The sequence below is a fragment of the Loxodonta africana genome, chromosome 2 (genome assembly GCF_030014295.1).
Source record: "Loxodonta africana isolate mLoxAfr1 chromosome 2, mLoxAfr1.hap2, whole genome shotgun sequence".
In the NCBI taxonomy this organism is placed as follows: Eukaryota; Metazoa; Chordata; class Mammalia; order Proboscidea; family Elephantidae; genus Loxodonta; species Loxodonta africana.
The window spans coordinates 60,332,522-60,352,801 of record NC_087343.1 but is presented as its reverse complement, the minus strand read 5'-3'; the positions used below and the strand labels follow the sequence as shown (position 1 = coordinate 60,352,801).

At 39.4% G+C, this 20,280-nt stretch overlaps 1 long non-coding RNA gene across 1 annotated transcript in view; it reads left to right on the top strand.

The window, feature by feature from the left end:
* LOC111749965 (uncharacterized) overlaps positions 1-20,280 on the top strand; it is a 275,560-nt gene that overhangs the window by 118,264 nt on the left and 137,016 nt on the right. The window lies entirely within an intron of this gene.

Below are 20,280 nucleotides of genomic sequence, written 5' to 3'. Positions count from 1 at the left end.
TTGAAAAGACAAAAAAGAAAGAAAAAACCAAGATGGATGTTAGAGAAGACTCTAAAACTTGCTCTCGAAAGTGGAGCAGCTAAAGCAAAAGGAAGAATTGATGAAGTAAAAGAACCAAACAGAAGATTTCAAAAGGCGACTAGAGAAGACAACGTAAAGTATTATAACGACATGTGCAAAGAGCCGGAGATGGAAAGCCAAAAGGGAAGAACATGGTCAGCATTTCTCAAGCTGAAAGAACTGAAGAAAAAATTCAAGCCTTGAGTTACAATAGTGAAGGATTCTATGGAGAAAATATTGAACGACGCAGGAAGCATTAAAAGAAGATGTAAGGAATACACAGAGTCATTATACCAAAAAGAATTAGTCAATCTTCAACCATTTTAAGAGGTGGCATATGATCAGGAACCGATGGTGCTGAAGGAAGAAGTCCAAGCTGCTCTGAAGGCATTGGCAAAAAACAAGGCTCCAGGAACTGATGGAATATCAATTGAGATGTTTCAACAAACAGATGCAACGCTGAAGGTGCTCACTTGTTTATGCCAAGAATTATGGAAGACAGCTTCCTGGCCAACTGACTGGAAGAGATCCATATTTATGCCTATTCCCAAGAAAGGTGATCCAACTGAATGTGGAAATTATAGAACAATATCATTAATATCACACATAAGCAAAATTTTGCTGAAGATCACTCAAAAACGGCTATAGCAGTGTATCAACAGGGAACTGCCAGAAATTTAGGCTGGTTTCAGAAGAGGACATGGAACCAAGGATATCATTGCTGGTGTCAGATGGATCCTGGCTGAAAGCAGAAAATACCAGAAGGATGTTTACCTGTGTTTTATTGACTATGCAAAGGCATTCGACTGTGTGGATCATAACAAATTATGGATAACATTGCAAAGTATGGGAATTCCAGAATACTTAAATGTGCTCATAAGGAACATTTACATAGATCAAGAGGCAGTTGTTTGGACAGAACAAGGGGATACCGATTGGTTTAAATTCGGGAAAGGTGTGCGTCAGGGTTGTATTCCTTCACCATACCTATTCAATCTGTATGCTAAGCAAATAATCTGAGAAGCTGGACTATATGAAGAAGAACAGGGCATCTGGATTGGAGGAAGACTCATGAACAACCTGCATTATGCAGATGATACAACCTTGCTTGCTGAAAGTGAAGAGGACTTGAAGCACTTAACTAATGAAGATCAAAGACCACAGCCTTCAGTATGAGTTGTACCTCAACATAAAGGAAACAAAAATCCTGACAACTGGACCAATAAGCAACATCATGATAAATGGAGAAAAGATTGAAGTTGTCAAGGATTTCATTTTACATGGATCCACAATCAACAGCCATGGAAGCAGCAGTCAAGAAATCAAAAGACCCATTGCATTGGGTAAATCTGCTGCAAAGGACCTCTTTAAAGTGTTGAAGAGCAAAGATATCACCTTTAAGACTAAGGTGAGCCTGACCCAACTATGGTATTTTCAATCGCAGCATATGCATGTGAAACCTGGACAATGAATAAGGAAGACCGAAGAAGAATTGATGCCTTTGAATTGTGGTGTTGGCAAAGCATATTCAACATACGAAGGATTGCCAAAAGAATGAACAGATCTGTCTTGGAAGAAGTACAACCAGAATGCTCCTTAGAAGCAAGGACAGTGAGACTCCATCTTACATACTTTGGACATGTTGTCAGGAGGGATCAGTCTCTGTAGAAAGACATCATGCTTGGCAGAGTACAGGGTCAGTGGAAAAGAGGAAGGCCCTCAATGAGGTGGATTGACACAGTAGCTGCAACAGCGACCTCAAGCCTAACAACGGTTTTTAAGGATGTCTCAGGACCGGGCAGTGTTTCGTTCTGTTGTGCATAGAGTCCCTGTGAGTCAGAACCGAGTCGATGGTACCTAACAACAACTCTCTCTCTCTCTATATATATATAACCAAAAAACCCAAACCTGTTGCTGTGAAATCTGTAAGAGAAGTAAAAATTAAATAGATAAGGGGGAGCAAATGGGAAAGAGAATGGAGAAAGAGAAAGCATGATGAATGTTGGGAACTTCTAGTCATTTGGTATAGCTGGGGCATGGGTGTGATGGGAGAGTGAACAGAGAAGAGAACAGAGAGCTCTTTAAGATTTTTAAAAATCATTATTGTGGCAATACACACACACAGAATAAAACACTTACCAATTCATCAATTTTTACATGTATAATTCTGTGACATTGATTACGTTCATCATGTTGTACAACAATTACCACTATCTTTTCCAAATTGTTCCAACAGCATCAACAGAACTGGTACATAGAATAAGAGGCACTTGTTCGAACAGAACAAGAGGAAACTACATGGTTTAAAATCAGGAAAGATGTGCAGCAGGATTGTATTCTTTTACCCCATGTATTCAATCTGAATGCCAAGCAAATAATCTGAGAAGCTGGATTATATGAAGAAGAATGGGGCATGAGGATTGGAGCAAGGCTCATTAACAACCTGCAATATGCAGATGACACAACCTTGTGTACTGCAAGTGAAGAGGACTTGAAGCACTTACTGATGAAGATCAAAAACTACAGCCTTCAGTATGAAGTATACCTCAACGTAAAGAAAACAAAAATCCTCACAAGTGGGCCCATAAGCAACATCGCGATAAACAGAGAAAATACTGAAGTTGTTGAGGATTTCATTTTACTTGGATCCACAATCAATGCCCATGGAAGCAGCAGTCAAGAAATCAAATGATGTATTTCATTAGGCAAACGTGTACGCAAAAGACTTCTTTAAAGTGTTCAAAAACAAAGATGTCATTTGAGGCCTAAGTTGTGCCTGACCTAAAAGCCATGGTATTTTCAATAGTCTCATATACGTGCAAAAGCTGAACAATGAATAAGGAAGAAAGAAGAAGAATTGGTGCCATCAAATTGTGGTGTTGACGAAGAATATTGAATATACCATGGACTACCAGAAAAACCAACAAATTGGTCTTGGAAGAAACACAGCCAGAATGCTCCTTAGAAATTAGCATGGTGAGACTTCATCTCACATACATTGGACATGTTATCGGAAGGGACCAGTCCCTGGAGAAGAACATCACGCTTGGTGAAGTAAAGGGTCAGTGAAAAACAGGAAGTCTTTCAACAAGATGGATTGACACAATGGCTGCAACAATGGGCTCAAACATAGCAATAATTGTGAGAATGACGCAGAACTCGGTAGTTTCTTTCTGTTTTACACAGGGTCACTATGAGTCAGAGCTTTTTCGATGGTACTTAACAACACCAACATTAACAGAAACTCAGTGCCTCTTTAAGGGGGTTTTATGTTATCTGGAGGAGCTTGATTTTGTCCTGAGCAGAATGGGAAGCTACAGAAGGGTTTTTAGCAAGTGAGTGACATGGCCAGATGGTGTAGAAAGATTACTCAGGCTTAGCAAGGGCTGAAAAAGAGGAAGAAGGGAATCAACATATCCTGAGAACATAGCACTAACTGAATGCTTTCACATAAGTGAGAGCATTTTAAGCTCACAGCCACCCTCTTAAAATTGAAATTGGAGACTTAACCCTCTGGGACGAAGAGTAATCACCATCCCATTGATGGGGAAATTAAGGACCAGAAAGGTTAGGTGACTTTCTCAACATTTTTCAGTGACTAAGTGCCTGAGCAGAGACTCCAAACAAAATGGGCCTGAATCCAAAACCCATGCTTTGTTTCACGTCAATAAAAACAAAACAAAATAAATACTCCCCCCTTTTGAAAATATACTCAAATTTTTCAGAGGAATATCACTTTTCCATTTTGCAAGCTTGAGAGGCATCTGAGAATGCCTAGCTGTGAGCCATCCCCTTTTTGTGTAACTGCTGCTACAAGATCTGCTCCTGGCTAGAGAGCATTAGACAGGACCTCAGGCAATCTGATCCTCTTTCCCAAGAATTTGGGGTTGGGGTTCTGAGGCAGCCAATTAGTCTCTCCATGTATCTGTGTACTTAGATACTGAATGTGTGGGCAGAGAAGCAGTGAAAGTATATTGCAGAGAAAGAATGGAGAGGATATATAGCAGAGAGACAGTCCTGCCCAGGATTTTCCAGTTCTTCTTACGGTCTAGCTGAAATTCCTGAGATAACCCTATACTTTTAAAACATATTTCCCTTTTTGGCTTAAGTTATCCAGAGTTAGCTTCTGCTACTTGTGGAACAAGATGGAAAACAATGGGTTCATTAGAGCTCCAGAGGGGCTGAGGGGAACGCAGGCAGTGGGAGAATGTAGGCTGTACACGCCAAGGGATTAATAATGATGGGTAGGGCCTCACATTAGGGAGGAAGTGTTGGGGAATGGAGCCCTGTTATACTTTCCCCATAGAGTTACTAAACTCATGAAAAGCTGAATGAGACTGGGTTTCTTGTGAAAACAGAGAACAGGATGAAATTCGTGGATATCCTGGAATGGGGCTCCATTGAGGCATTGCACAAGCCCAAGATAAGCCCAAGATGAGGGATGAAGATAGGGATGAAGGCAGGAAAATCGTGAGGAGAGGATTGACTTATCTCAAGCCTAGAAATGGGATTTGGGCCAAGTTTAACAAATCCAAGAGAGTGAAAAGATTCAAGCAGACATCTTGTTTTGATTATAATCAGAGGCTTTTTGTTGTTGTTAGGTGCTGTTGAGTCGGTTCTGACTCATAACGATTTTATTACGTACAACAGAATGAAACACTGCCCGGTCCTGTGCCATCCTCAAAATTGTTGCTATGTTTGAGCCCATTGTTGTAGCCACTATGTCAATTCATCTCCTTGAGGGTCTTCCTCTTTTTCTCTGACCCTCTATTTTATCAAATATGATGTCTTTTTCCAGGGACTGGTCCCTTCTGATAGCATGTCCAAAGTATGTGAGATCAAGTCTCACCATCCTTGTTTCTAAGAATATTCTGACCACACTTCTTTCAAGGCAGGTTTGTTTGTTATCCTGGAAGTTCATGGTATATTCAATATTCTTTGCGAATAACATAATTCAGAGGCATCAATTCTTCTGTGATCTTCCTTATTCATTGTCCAGATTTCACATGCATATGAGATGATTTAAAATACTGTGGCTTGGGTGAGGGGCACCTCAGTCTTTAAAGTGACCTCTTTGCCTTTGAACACTTTCAAGAGGTCTTTTGCAGCGGATTTGCCCAATGCAATACATTGTTTGATTTCTTGACTGCTGCTTCTATGGGCGTTGATTATGGATTTAAGTAAAATGAAATCATTGACAACTTCAATATTTTCTTCATTTATCATGATGTTGCTTATTGGTCCAGTTGTGAGGGTTTTTGTTTTCTTTATGTTGAAATGTAATCCCCACTGAAGGCTGTAGTCTGTGATCTTCAGTAAGTGCTTCCACTCATCGGTCGGTTTCTCATATCGTGCTGGTTTGTGTGTTGCTGTGATTCTGGGAGCTGTGTGACAGGTGTTTAAAATATCAGCAGAGTCACCCATGGTGGACAGGCTTCAGCAGAGCTTCCAGACTAAGGTAGGCTAGGAAGAAGGACTTGATGATCTAATTATAAAGAAAACTTGGCCAGTGGAAACATTGTCAACATTGTGATATAGCGGCAGAAGATGAGCCCCTAAGATTGGAAGGCACACAAAATGGGACTGGGGAAGAACTGCCGCCATCAAAGTAGAGTGACCTTAAAGATGGGAATGGAGTCGAGCTTCTGGGACTTTCATTTGCTCTTGTGGCAAGACTCAAAATGAGAAGCAGGACTCAAAATGAGAAGAAAGATCTGCAAACATCCGTTAATACCTGGAACATGGAATGCATGAAGTATGAATCTAGGAAAATTGGAAGTGGTCAGAAATGAAATGGAATTCATAAAGACGGATATCCTAGGCATCAGTGAGATGAACCTCCACGCATCTGTCAGTTGGTCATACTGTGGGGGCTTGCATGTTGCTGTGATGCTAGAAGCTATGCCACCAGTGTTCAAGTGCCAGCAGAGTCACCCATGGCAGACAGGTTTCAGCTGAGATTCCAGACTAAGAGTAGGAAGAAGGGCCTGGCAGTCTACTTCCGAAATAATTAATGAGTGAAAACCTTATGAATAGCAGTGGAACGTTGTCTAGTATAGTGCCAGAAGATGAGGACCTCAGGTTGGAAGGCACTCAAAATACTACTGGGGAAGACCTGCCTCTTCAAAGTAGAGTCGGCCTTAATGACGTGGATAGAGTCAAGCTTCCAGGGCCTTCATTTGCTGATGTGTCATGACTCAAAATGAGAAGAAATAGCTGCAAACATCCATTAATAACCAGAATGTGGGAAGTACACAGTATGAATCGAGGAAAATTGGAAATCATCAAAAATGAAATGGAATGCATAAACATCGATATCCTAGGCATTAGTGAGCTGAAATGGACTGGTACTAGCCATTTTGAATCAGATAATCATATCGTCTACTATGCCAGGAATGACAAATTGAAAAAGAATGGAGTTGCATTCATCCTCAAAAAGAAAATTTCAAGATGTAGCCTGAAGTGTAATGCTGTCAGTGACAGGATAATATCCATACGCCTACAAGGAAGACCAATTAATATGACTATTATTCAGGTGTATGCACCAACCACTAAGGCCAAAGATGAAGAAATTGAAGATTTTTACCAACTTCTGCAATCTGAAATTGATTGAACATGAAGTCAGGATGCATTGATAATTATTGGTGACTGGAATGTGAAAGTTGGAGAAAAAGAAAGATTGGTAGTTGGAAAACATGGCCTTGGTGATCATGCTGGAGATCGCATGATAGAATTTTGCAAGACCAATGACTTCTTCATTGCAAATACATTTTTTCACCAACTCGTGACTATAAATGTGGACCTTGCCAGATGGAATACACAGGAGCCAAATCGTCTACATCTGTGGTAAGAGATGATGGAAAAGCTCAATATCATCAGTCAGAACAAGGCTATGGGTGGACTGCAGAACAGACCATCAATTGCTCATACGGAAGTTCAGGTTGAAACTGAAGAAAATTAAAATAAGTACACGACAGCCCAAGTACAACCTTGAATATATCCCACCTGAATTTAGAGACCATCTCAAGAATAGATTTGACACACTGAACACTAATGACAGAAGATCAGATGAGTTGTGGAATGACATCAAGGATATCATACATGAAAACAAGAGATCATTAAAAAGATAGGAAAGAAAGAAAAGACAAAAATGGATGTCAGAAGAAACTCTGAAACTTGCTCTTGAACGTTGAGTAGCTAAAGTGAAACGGAAGAAATGATAAAGTAAAAGAGCTGAATAGAAGATTTCAAAAGGCAGCTGGAGAAGACAAAGTAGTATAATGACATATGCAAAGTCCTGTAGGTAGAAAACCAAAAGTTCAGAACAACCTCAACATTTCTCAAACTGAAAGAACTAAAGAATAAATTCAAGCCTCAAATTGCAATAGTGAAGGATTCTACAGGGAAAATATTAAATGACGCACGAAGCATTAAAAGAAGATGGAAGGAATACACAGAGTCACTATACCGCAAAGAACTGGTTGCATGTTCTACCACTTCAGGAGGTAGCATATGACCAAAAACCGGTGGTACTGAAGGAAGGAGTTCAAGCTGCACTGAAGGCGCTGGCAGAAAACAAGACTCCAGGAATCGATGGGATACCAATTGAGCTGTTTTAACAAACAGATGCAGCACTGAAAGTGTTCACTCATCTATGCAAAGAAATTTGGAAGACAGCTACCTGTCCAACCGACTAGAAGAGATCCGTATTTATGCTTATTCCCGAGAAAGTGATCCAACAGAATGTGGAAATTATCAAACAATATCACTAATATCACACGCAAGTAAAATTTTGCTGAAGATCACTCAAAAGTGGCTGCAGCAGGATATCAAGTGAACTGCCAGAAATTCAAACCAAATTCAGAAAAGAACGTGGAATGAGGGATATCACTGCTGATGTCAGATGGATCCTGGCTGAAAGCAGAGGATACCAGAGGATATTTACCTGTGTTTTATTGACTATGCAAAGGCATTTGATTGTGTGGATCATAACAAATTGTAGATAACATTGTGAAGGACAGGAATTCCAGAACACTTAATTGTGCTCAGGAGGAACCTGTACGTAGATCGATGGGCAGTTGTTTAAATGGAACAAAGGGATGCTTCATGGTTTAAAGTCAGGAAAGGTGTGCATCAGGGTTGTATCCTTTCATCATACTTATTCAATCTGTATGATGAACAAATAATCCCAGAAGTTGGCCTATATGAAGAAGAAGGGGGCATCAGGATTGGAGGAAAACTCATTAATAACCTGCAATATGCAGATGACACAACCTTGATTGCTGAAAGTGAAGAGGACTTGAAACACTTACTGATGAGGATCAAAGACCACAGCCTTCAGTATGGATTACACCTCAACATAAAGAAAACAAAAATCCTCACAACTAGACCAATAAGCAACATCATGATAAATGGACAAAAGATTGAAGTTGTCAAGAATTTCATCTTACTTGTATCCACAATCAAGACCCATGGAAGCAACAATCAAGAAATCAAAAGAGACATTGCATTGGGCAAATCTTTTGCGAAAGACCTTTTTAAAGTGTTCAAAAGCAAAGATGTCACCTTGAAGACTAAGGTGTGCCTAACCCAAGCCATGGTGTTTTCAATTGCCTCATATGCATGAGAAAGCTGGACTATGACTAGGAAGACTGAAGAAAATTGATGCCTTTATTGTGGTGTTGGCAAAGAATATTGAATATATCATGGACTACCAGCAGAATGAATAGATCTGTCTCACAAGAAGTACAACCAGAACGCTTCTTAGAAGCAAGAATGGTGAGACTACATCTCACATACTTCGGACATGTTGTCAGGAGGGATCAGTCCCTGGAAAAGGACATCATGCTTGGAAAAGTAGATGGCCAACAAAAAAGAGGAAGATCCTCAACAAGATGGACTGACACAGTGGCTGCAACAATGGGCTCAAGTATAACGACGATCGTGAGGATGGTGCAGGACTGGGCAGTGTTTTATTCTGTCGTACATAGGGTCGCTATGAGTCATACCCCACTTGATGGCACCTGATAACCTAACAACAACAGTGAGCTGAAACAGACTGGTAATGGCCATTTCCAATCAATCACATGGTCTACTATGTCAGGAATGACAAATCAGAGGCTTAATTACTGTGATATTGCAAAGTTCTATTTAAATGAATTTTTTATAGACAAAATGCATGAAGGTATTCTTGTAAAAATCTAAGTTATAAATATCTGTGGATTTTACATCCTAATTTGGTGAGTAGTGTCTGGGATTTTAAAAGCTTGTGAGTGGCCACCTAAGATACATCTATTGGTGACATCCCATCTGGAGTAAAGGAGAATGAAGAAAACCAAAGATACAAGGAAAATATCAGCCCAAAGTACTAAAGGACCACACGAAGTACAGCTTCCAGCAACCTAAGCCCAGAAGAACTAGATGGTGCACGGCTATCGCCACCAATCACTCTGACAGGGATCACAATAGAGGGTCCCAGACAAAGCTGGATACAAATGTAGAAAAAAAATTCAAATTGACGCCCACACAAAAAAGATCAGGCTTACTGGTCGTATAGAGACTGGAGGAACCCCTGAGTCTGTGGCCTGTGGACACTCTGCTAACTTAGAACAGAAGCCAGCCAAAGATTAGAGAGGAAAACTGGATGGGCAGACACAGGGAACCCAGGGTGGAAAGGGGGAGTGTGCTGACACATTGTGGAGATTACAACCAATGTCACAAAATAATTTGTGTATAAATTTTTGAATGAGAAACTAATTTGCCCTGAAAACTATTACCTAAAGCAAAAAAAAAAAAAAAAAATATATATATATACATTTTATTATATAATATAAAGTAAAATTATATATACTATATATATACCTATATATACATATATTTTGTTGTTGTTAGGTGCCGTTGAGTCAGTTCTGACTCGTAGCGACCCTGTGCACAACAGAACGAAACACTGCCCGGTCGTGAGACATCCTTACAATCGTTGTTAGGCTTGAGCTCATTGTTGCAGCCACTGTGTCAATCCACCTTGTTGAGGGTCTTCCTCTTTTGCGCTGACCCTGTACTCTGCCAAGCATGATGTCCTCCTCCAGGGACTGATCCCTCCTGACAACATGTCCAAAGTATGTAAGACGCAGTCTCGCCATCCTTGCTTCTAACGAGCATTCTGGTTGTACTTCTTCCAAGACAGATCTGTTCATTCTTTTGTTCAATATGCTTCGCCGACACCGCAATTGAAAGGCGTCAATTCTTCTTCGGTCTTCCTTATTCATTGTCCAGCTTTCACATGCATATGATGTGATTGAAAATACCACGGCTTTGGTCAGGCGCACCTTAGTCTTCAAGGTGACAGCTTTGCTCGTCAACACTTTAAAGTTGTTAACAAGTCTTTCTCCAATCCTGATGCCCCGTTCTTCTTCATGTAGTCCAGCTTCTCAGATTATTTGCTCAGCATACAGATTGAATAGGTATGGTGAAATAATACAACCCTGAAGCACACCTTTCCCGACTTTAAACCAATCAGTATCCTCTCAAAAAAAAAAAAAAAAAAAAAATCTTCTCGTTCTGTCCAAAAACTGCCTCTTGATCTATGTAAAGTTTCCTCATGAGCACAATTTAGTGTTCTGAAATTCCCACTCTTCGCAACATTATGCATAATTTGTTATGACCCACACAGTCGAATGCCTTTGCATAGTCAATGAAACACAGGTAAACATCCTTCTGGTATTCTCTGCTTTCAGCCAGGATCCATCTGACATCAGCAATGATATACCTGGTTTCACATCCTCTTCTGAAACCAGCCTGAATTTCTGGCAGGTCCCTGTGGATATACTGCTGCAGCTGTTTTTGAATGACCTTCAGCAAAATTTTGCTTGCATGTGATATTAATGATATTGTTCTATAACTTCCACATTCGGTTGGATCACCTTTCTTGGGAATAGGCATAAATATGGATCTCTTCCAGTCAGTTGGCCAGGAAGCTGTCTTCCATAATTCTTGGCATAGACAAGTGAGTACCTCCAGCACTGCATCTGTTTGTTGAAACATCTCAATTGATATTCCATCAGTTCCTGGAGCCTTGTTTTTCGCCAATGTCTTCAGAGCAGCTTGGACTTCTTCCTTCAGCACCACCGGTTCCTGATCATATGCCACCTCTTAGAATATTGACTAATTCTTTTTGGTACAATGATTCTGTGTATTCCTTCCATCTTCTTCTGATGCATCCTGCGTCGTTTAATATTTTCTCCATAGAATCCTTCACTATTGTAACTCAAGGCTTGAATTTTTTCTTCAGTTCTTTCAGCTTGAGAGACGCCAAACATGTTCTTCCCTTTTGGTTTTCCATCTCCAGCTCTTTGCACATGTCATTATAATACTTTGCTTTCTCCAGCTGCCCTTTGAAATCTTCTGTTCAGTTCTTTTACTTCATCAATTCTTCCTTTTGTTTTAGCTGCTCCACGTTTGAGAGCAAGTTTCAGAGTCACCTCTAACATCCATCTTGGTTTTTTCTTCTTTTTGTGTCTTTTCAATGATCTCTTGCTTTCCTCATGGATAATGTCCTTGATGTCATTCTACAGCTCATCTGGTCTTTGGTCACTAGTGTTCAATGCATCAAATCTATTCTTGAGATGGTCTCTAAATTCAGGTGGCATATACTCAAGGTCATATTTTGGCTCTCGTGGACTTGCTCAGATTTTCTTCAGTTTCAGCTTGAACTTGCATATGAGCAATTGATGGTCTGTTCCACAGTCAGCCCCTGGCCTTGTCCTGACTGATGATATTGAGCTTTTCCATCGTCTGTTTCCACAGATGTAGTCAATTTGATTTCTGTGTGTTCCATCTGGTGAGGTCTATGTGTATAGTTGCCGTTGATGTTGGTGAAGGAAGGTATTTGCAATGAAGAAGTCGTTGGTCTTGCAAAATTCTATCATTCAATCTCTGGCATTGTTTCTATCACCAAGGCCATATTTTCCAGCTACCGATCCTTCTTCTTTGTTCCCAACTTTCACATTCCAATCACCAGTAATTATCAATGCATCTTGATTGCATGTTCAATCAATTTCAGACTGCAGCAGCTGATAAAAAATCTTCTATTTCTTCATTTTTGGCCCTAGTGGTTGGTGTGTAAATTTGAATAATAGTCATATTAACTGGTCTTCCTTGTAGGCGTGTGGATATTATCCTATCACCGACAGTGTCGTACTTCAGGATAGATCTTGAAACGTTCTTTTTGACGATGAGTGCAACACCATTCGTCTTCAAGTTGTCATTCCCAGAGTACTAGACTATATGATTGTCTGATTCAAAATGGCCAATACCCATCCATTTCAGCTCACTAATGCCTAGGATATCAAAGTTTATTTGTTCCATTTCATTTTTGATGATTTCCAATTTTCTTAGATTCATACTTCGTACATTCCAGGTTCTGTTTATTAATAATGGATGTTTGCACCTGTTTCTTCTCATTTTGAGTTGTGCCACATCAGCAGATGAAGGTCCCGAAAGCTTGACTCCATCCACATCATTAAGGTCAGCTCTAATTTGAGGGGGCAGCTCTTCCCCAGTCATCTTTTGAGTGCCTCCAACCTGGGGGGGTTCATCTTCCAGCACTGTATCAGACAATGTTCTGCTGCTATTCATAAGGTTTTCACTGGCTAATGCTTTTCAGAAGTAGACTTCCAGGTCCTTCTTCACAGCCTGTCTTAGTCTGGAAGCTCAGCTGAAACCTGTCCTCCATGGGTGACCCTGCTAGTATCTGAATACCAGTGGCATAGCTTCCAGCATCACAGCAACACGCAAGTCCCCACAGCGGGACAAACTGACAGACACGTGGGGGATATGTACATATATATATGTATATATATACCTATGTATACACCTATATATACACATAGACATAGACGTCTTAGACATAAACCCAAACCCACTGCTGTCTAGTTGATTCTGACTCATAGCGACCCTATAGGACAGAGTAGAACTGCCCCATAGAGTTTGCAAGGAGGACCTGGTGGATTCAAACTGCTGACTCTTTTAATTAGCAACTGTAGCACTTAATCACTACGCCACCAGGGTTTCCAGACATATATATACATATATATATGCAGTAAAAAGTGAAACCTCTCCCCTTTGTCCCCAGATGTTTAAGAGTGAAATTCAAGGTGGTACCTGGCTAGGCCCTGAAGATTCTAGTTTTGGATAGACAATGCTCCAGACTGTAGGTAGCAGGTGAGAGATGAGGCTGTCTCTCCTCTCAGTGGACGAGGTAACGATACATAGGGTAGGATTCTGGAGCTTTCTCAACTCCTCCCCACAGTGCGTACAGTAGAGAGAGCCGGGCTAATTCACGGCAAAGCAACTGCTGTCCTCTGAACACACACCAGTCCTCCCTCCTATCTGATCCCAACTTGCACTCTGGCTGGCCCCTGCCACTAGGTAGAGAGTAAGTTAGTGGCCACTGAACCCAAGTTCCCCACTTCATTGCCTTTCAACACAGCCCTTTTCAACTTTCTTTTTGAGTGGGTCATTGGGAAAGGGGGATTCAGAAGACTAAATTTTGCCTTTTGTCAAGTATTCTGAAGCACAACTTTTCTATTTATTGAAGGTACCTCTCAATTTGAAGGATTGGTTTGTCAAGACTGATAAGGTCAACCCTGCGTTTGTACTGAGGAAAGATTACATTGGACACCGAAAGGAGTTAGCAGGCACTAGAGTTTTATTTATTGATTGATTTAAAAATGAATGTTTTCTTTTTTAATACACCCAATAAAAATTAAGACAAACAGAAAAAAAAATTTTTTTAATTAACTTTTATTGAGCTTCAAGTGAACATTTACAAATCAAGCCAGACTGTCACATATAAGTTTATATACACCTTACTCCGTTCTCCCACTTGCTCTCCCCCTAATGAGTCAGCCCTTCCAGTCTCTTCTTTCATGACAATTTTTCCAGTTTCCAACTCTCTCTATCCTCCCATCCCCCCTCCAGACAGGAGATGCCAACACAGTCTCAAGTGTCCACCTGATATCATTAGCTCACTCTTCATCAGCATCTCTCTCCTACCCACTGTCCAGTCCCTTTCATGTCTGATGAGTTGTCTTCGGGAATGGTTCCTGTCCTGGGCCAACAGAAGGTTTGGGGACCATGACCACCGGGATTCCTTTAGTCTCAGTCAGACCATTAAGCATGGTCTTTTTGTGAGAATTTGGGGTCTGCATCCCACTGATCTCCTGCTCCCTTAGGGGTTCTCTGATGTGCTCCCTTCCAGGGCAGTCATCGGTTGTAGCCGGGCACCATCTAGTTCTTCTGGTCTCAGGATGATGTAAGTCTCTAGTTCATGTGGCCCTTTCTGTCTCTTGGGCTCTTAGTTATTGTGTGACCTTGGTGTTCTTCATTCTTCTTTGATCCAGGTGGGTTGAGACCAATTGATGCATCTTAGATGGCCGCTTGTTAGCATTTAAGACTCCAGACGCCACATTTCAAAGTGGGATGCAGAATGTTTTCATAATAGAATTATTTTGCCAATTGACTTAGAAGTCCCCTTAAGCCATAGTCCCCAAATCCCCGCCCTTGCTCCACTGACCTTTGAAGTATTCAGTTTATCCCAGAAACTTCTTTGCTTTTGGTCCAGTCCAGTTGAGCTGACCTTCCATGTATTGAGTATTGTCCTTCCCTTCATCTAAAGCAGTTCTTATCTACTAATTAATCAGTAAAAAAAACCCTCTCCCACCCTCCCTCCCTCCCCCCCCCGTAACCACAAAAGTATGTGTTCTTCTCAGTTTATACTATTTCTCAAGGTCTTATAATAGTGGTCTTATACAATATTTGTCCTTTTGCCTCTGACTAATTTCACTCAGCATAATGCCTTCCAGGTTCCTCCATGTTATGAAATGTTTCACAGATTCGTCACTGTTCTTTATCGATGCGTAGTATTCCATTGTATGAATATACCACAATTTATTTAACCATTCATCTGTTGATGGACACCTTGGTTGCTTCCAGCTTTTTGCTATTGTAAACAGAGCTGCAATAAACATGGGTGTGCATAGATCTGTTTGTGTGAAGGCTCTTATTTCTCTAGGGTATATTCCGAGGAGTGGGATTTCTGGGTTGTATGGTAGTTCTATTTCTAACTGTTTAAGATAACGCCAGATGGATTTCCAAAGTGGTTGTACCATTTTACATTCCCACCAGCAGTGTATAAGAGTTCCAATCTCTCCGCAGCCTCTCCAACATTTATTATTTTGTGTTTTTTGGATTAATGCCAGCCTTGTTGGAGTGAGATGGAATCTCATCGTAGTTTTAATTTGCATTTCTCTAATGGCTAATGATCGAGAGCATTTTCTCATGTATCTGTTGGCTGCCTGAATATCTTCTTTAGTGAAGTGTGTGTTCATATCCTTTGCCCACTTCTTGATTGGGTTGTTTGTCTTTTTGTGGTTGAGTTTTGACAGAATCACAAAGATTTTAGAGATCAGGCGCTGGTCAGAGATGTCATAGCTGAAAATTCTTTCCCAGTCTGTAGGTGTTCTTTTTACTGTTTTGGTGAAGTCCTTAGATGAGCATAGGTGTTTGATTTTTAGGAGCTCCCCCCCTTTTTTCCCAGTTATCTGGTTTCTCTTCATCATTTTTGCTAATGTTTTGTATTCTGTTTATGCCTTGTATTAGGGCTCTTAAGGTTGTCCCTATTTTTTCTTCCATGATCTTTATCGTTTTAGTCTTTATGTTTAGGTCTTTGATCCACTTGGAGTTAGTTTTTGTGCATGGTGTGAGGTATGGGTCCTGTTTCATTCTTTTGCAATTGGATATCCAGTTATGCCAGCACCATTTGTTAAAAAGACCATCTTTTCCCCAATTAACTGATACTGGGCCTTTGTCAAATATCAGCTGCTCATATGTGGATGGATTTATATCTGGGTTCTCAATTCTGTTCCACTGGTCTATGTGTCTGTTGTTGTACCAGTACCAGGCTGTTTTGACTACTGTGGCTGTATAATGGGTTCTGAAATCAGGTAGAGTGAGGCCTCCCACTTTCTTCTTCTTTTTCAGTAATGCTTTGCTTATCCGAGGCTTCTTTCCCTTCCATATGAAGTTGGTGATTTGTTTCTCTATCACATTAAAAAATGACATTGGAATTTGGATCGGAAGTGCATTGTATGTATAGATGGCTTTTGGTAGAATAGACATTTTTACTATGTTAAGTCTTCCTATCCATGAGCAAGGTATGTTTTTCCACTTAAGTATGTGCTTTTTAATTTCTTGTAGTAGTGCTTTGTAGTTTTCTTTGTATAGGTCTTTTACAGCTTTGATAAGATTTATTCCTAAGTATTTTATCTTCTTGGGGGCTACTGTGAATGGTATTGATTTGGTTATTTCCTCTTCGATGTTCTTTTTGTTGATGTAGAGGAATCCAAGTGATTTTTGTATGTTTGTCTTATAACCTGAGACTCTGCCAAACTCTTCTATTAGTTTCAGTAGTTTTCTGGAGGATTCCTTAGGGTTTTCTGTGTATAAGATCATGTCATCTGCAAATAGAGATAATTTTACTTCCTCCTTGCCAATCCGGATGCCCTTTATTTCCTTGTCTAGCCTAATTGCTCTGGCTAGGACTTCTAGCACAATGTTGAATAAGAGCGGTGATAAAGGGCATCCTTGTCCGGTTCCCGTTCTCAAGGGAAATGCTTTCAGGCTCTCTCCATTTAGAGTGATGTTGGCTGTTGGCTTTGTGTAGATGCCCTTTATTATGTTGAGGAATTTTCCTTCAATTCCTATTTTGGTGAGAGTTTTTATCATAAATGGATGTTGGACTTTGCCAAATGCCTTTTCTGCATCAATTGATAAGATCATGTGGTTTTTGTCTTTTGTTTTATTTATGTGGTGGATTACATTAATGGTTTTTCTAATATTAAACCAGCCTTGCATACCTGGTATAAATCCCACTTGGTCGTGGTGAATTATTTTTTTGATATGTTGTTGAATTCTATTGGCTAGAATTTTGTTGAGGATTTTTGCATCTATGTTCATGAGGGATATATGTCTGTAATTTTCTTTTTTTGTAATGTCTTTACCTGGTTTTGGTATCAGGGAGATGGTGGCTTCATAGAATGAGTTAGGTAGTATTCCGTCATTTTCTATGCTTTGAAATACCTTTAGTAGTAGTGGTGTTAACTCTTCTCTGAAAGTTTGGTAGAACTCTGCAGTATAGCCATCCGGGCCAGGGCTTTTTTTTGTTGGGAGTTTTTTGATTACCGTTTCAATCTCTTTTTTTGTTATGGGTCTATTTAGTTGTTCTACTTCTGATTGTGTTAGTTTAGGTAGGTCGTGTTTTTCTAGGAATTCATCCATTTCTTCTAGGTTCGCAAATTTGTTAGAATACAATTTTTTTTAATAATCTGTTATGATTCTTTTAATTTCAGTTGGGTCTGTTGTGATGTGGCCCTTCTCGTTTCTTATTCGGGTTATTTGTTTCTTTTCCTGTATTTCTTTATAGTCAGTCTGGCCAATGGTTTATCAATTTTGTTAATTTTTTCAAAGAACCAGCTTTTGGCTTTGTTAATTCTTTCAGTTGATTTTCTGTTCTCTAATTCATTTAGTTCAGCTCTAATTTTTATTATTTGTTTTCTTCTGGTGCCTGATGGATTCTTTTGTTGCTCATTTTCTATTTGTTCAAGTTGTCGGGACAGTTCTCTGATTTTGGCTCTTTCTTCTTTTTGTATGTGTGCATTTATCGATATAAATTGGCCTCTGAGCACTGCTTTTGCTGTGTCCCAGAGGTTTTGATAGGAAGTGTTTTCATTCTCGTTGCATTCTATGAATTTCCTTATTCCCTCCTTAATGTCTTCTATAACCCAGTCTTTTTTCAGGAGGGTATTGTTCAGTTTCCAAGTATTTGATTTCTTTTCCTTAATTTTTCTGTTATTGATTTCCACTTTTATGGACTTGTGGTCTGAGAAGATGCTGTGTAATATTTCGATGTTTTGGATTCTGCAAAGGTTTGTTTTATGACCTAATATGTGGTCTATTCTAGAGAATGTTCCATATGCGTTAGAAAAAAAAGTATACTTTGCAACAGTTGAGTGGAGAGTTCTGTATAAGTCAATGAGGTCAAGTTGGTTGATTGTTGTAATTAGGTCTTCCGTGTCTCTATTGAGCTTCCTATTGGATGTCCTGTCCTTCTCCGAAAGTGGTGTGTTGAAGTCTCCTACTGTAAATGTGGAGGTGTCTATCTCACTTTTCAGTTCTGTTAAAATTTGATTTATGTATCTTGCAGCCCTGTCATTGGGTGCATAAATATTTAATATGGTTATATCTTCCTGGTCAATTGTCCCTTTTATCGTTATGTAGTGTCCTTCTTTATCCTTTGTGGTGGATTTAAATTTAAAGTCTATTTTGTCAGAAATTAATATTGCTACTCCTTTTTTGCTTATTGTTTGCTTGATATATTTTTTTCCATCCTTTGAGTTTTAGCTTGTTTGTGTCTCTAAGTCTAAGGTGTGTCTCTTGTAGGCAGCATATAGACAGATCGTGTTTCTTTATCCAGTCTGAGACTCTCTGTCTCTTTATTGGTGCATTTAGTCCATTTACATTCAGCGTAATTATAGATAAATATAAGTGTTTAGTGTTGTCATTTTGATGCCTTTTTATGTGTGTTGTTGACAATTTCATTTTTCCACTTACTGTTTAGTGCTGAGAAGTTTTTCTTTGTAACTTGTGACATCCTCATTTTCATAGTATTTGACTTTATGTTTGCTGAGTCGTTACGTTTTTCTTGGTTTTTATTTTGAGTTATGGAGTTGTTATACCTCTTTGTGGTTGCCTTAATATTTACCCCTATTTTTCTAAGTAAAAACCTAACTTGTATTGTCCTATATTGCCTTGCATCCCTCTCCATATGGCAGTTCTATGCCAGCTGTATTTAGTTCCTCTTTTTGATTATTGTGATCTTTTACATATTGACTTCAATGATTCCCTGTTTTGAGCTTTTTTTTTTTTAATTAATCTTTATTTGTTTTTGCGATTTCCCTGTTCGAGTTGATATCAGGATGTTCTGTTCCGTGACCTTTTGTTGTGCTGGTATCTGATATTATTGGTTTTCTGACCAAACAATTTCCTTTAGTATTTCTTGTAACTTTGGTTTGGTTTTTGCAAATTCTCTAAGCTTGTGTTTATCTGTAAATATCTTAATTTCGCCTTCATATTTCAGAGAGAGTTTTGCTGGATATATGATCCTTGGCTGGCAGTTTTTCTCCTTCAGTGCCCTGTATATGTCATCCCATTGCCTTCTTACCTGCATGGTTTCTGCTGAGTAGTCTGAACTTATTCTTATTGATTCTCCCTTGAAGGAAACCTTTCTTTTCTCCCTGGCTGCTTTTAAAATTTTCTCTTTATCTTTGATTTTGGCAAGTTTGATGATAATATGTCTTGGTGTTTTTCTTTTTGGATCAATCTTAAATGGGGTTCGATGAGCATCTTGGATAGATATCTTTTCGTCTTTCATGATGTCAGGGAAGTTTTCTGTCAGCAGATCTTCAACTATTCTCTCTGTGTTTTCTGTCCTCCCTCCCTGTTCTGGGACTCCAATCACACAAACAGAAAATTTTTTAAATAAAATATATAAGCCTTTTTCTTTTTTCACCTTCAATCCTACCTTACCAATTTCTTTAGAGTCCTCCCAGAACATTTTAAATCAATATAATAACCTACACATATTCTTCTTTTTTGGTTTTTAATTGCAAATCAAATCACACTGACTATCTTTGAGTGTATATATTGATGTATTGTATATCTGTAGAAGAAATTTCTAGCCGTGGAATTTCTGGGTCAAAAAAGGTACGTACATTTGTTAACTGTGCTAGATGCTGCCAAATGTCTTTCCACAAAACCTGTTGAGGTTCCCGACAACAGTGCACAAATGTCTGTTTCTCCACATTCTGGGGATTACCGAAGCTTTAGTATTTTCCAATTTGATGCAAAAAGCAGTGACTTGGTTTGATTTTTGTCTCTTAAATGTTGAGTGAGATTCTACACCTATGGTATCTCTTTATGTTTTTTAAGAAGAGTTAATTTCCTTTACCCTTTTTTCTTATTGACTTATAAGGGCTCTGTATTTACTAAGAAACTGGATTTTGTCAGTCTAGTTTCTCCAGGTTTTAATTTTTTTTAACTTTGTTTATACTGCACGCTGTATTTGCCGTATAGAAGCTTATTTACTTTTCTTGTAGACATTTGTTA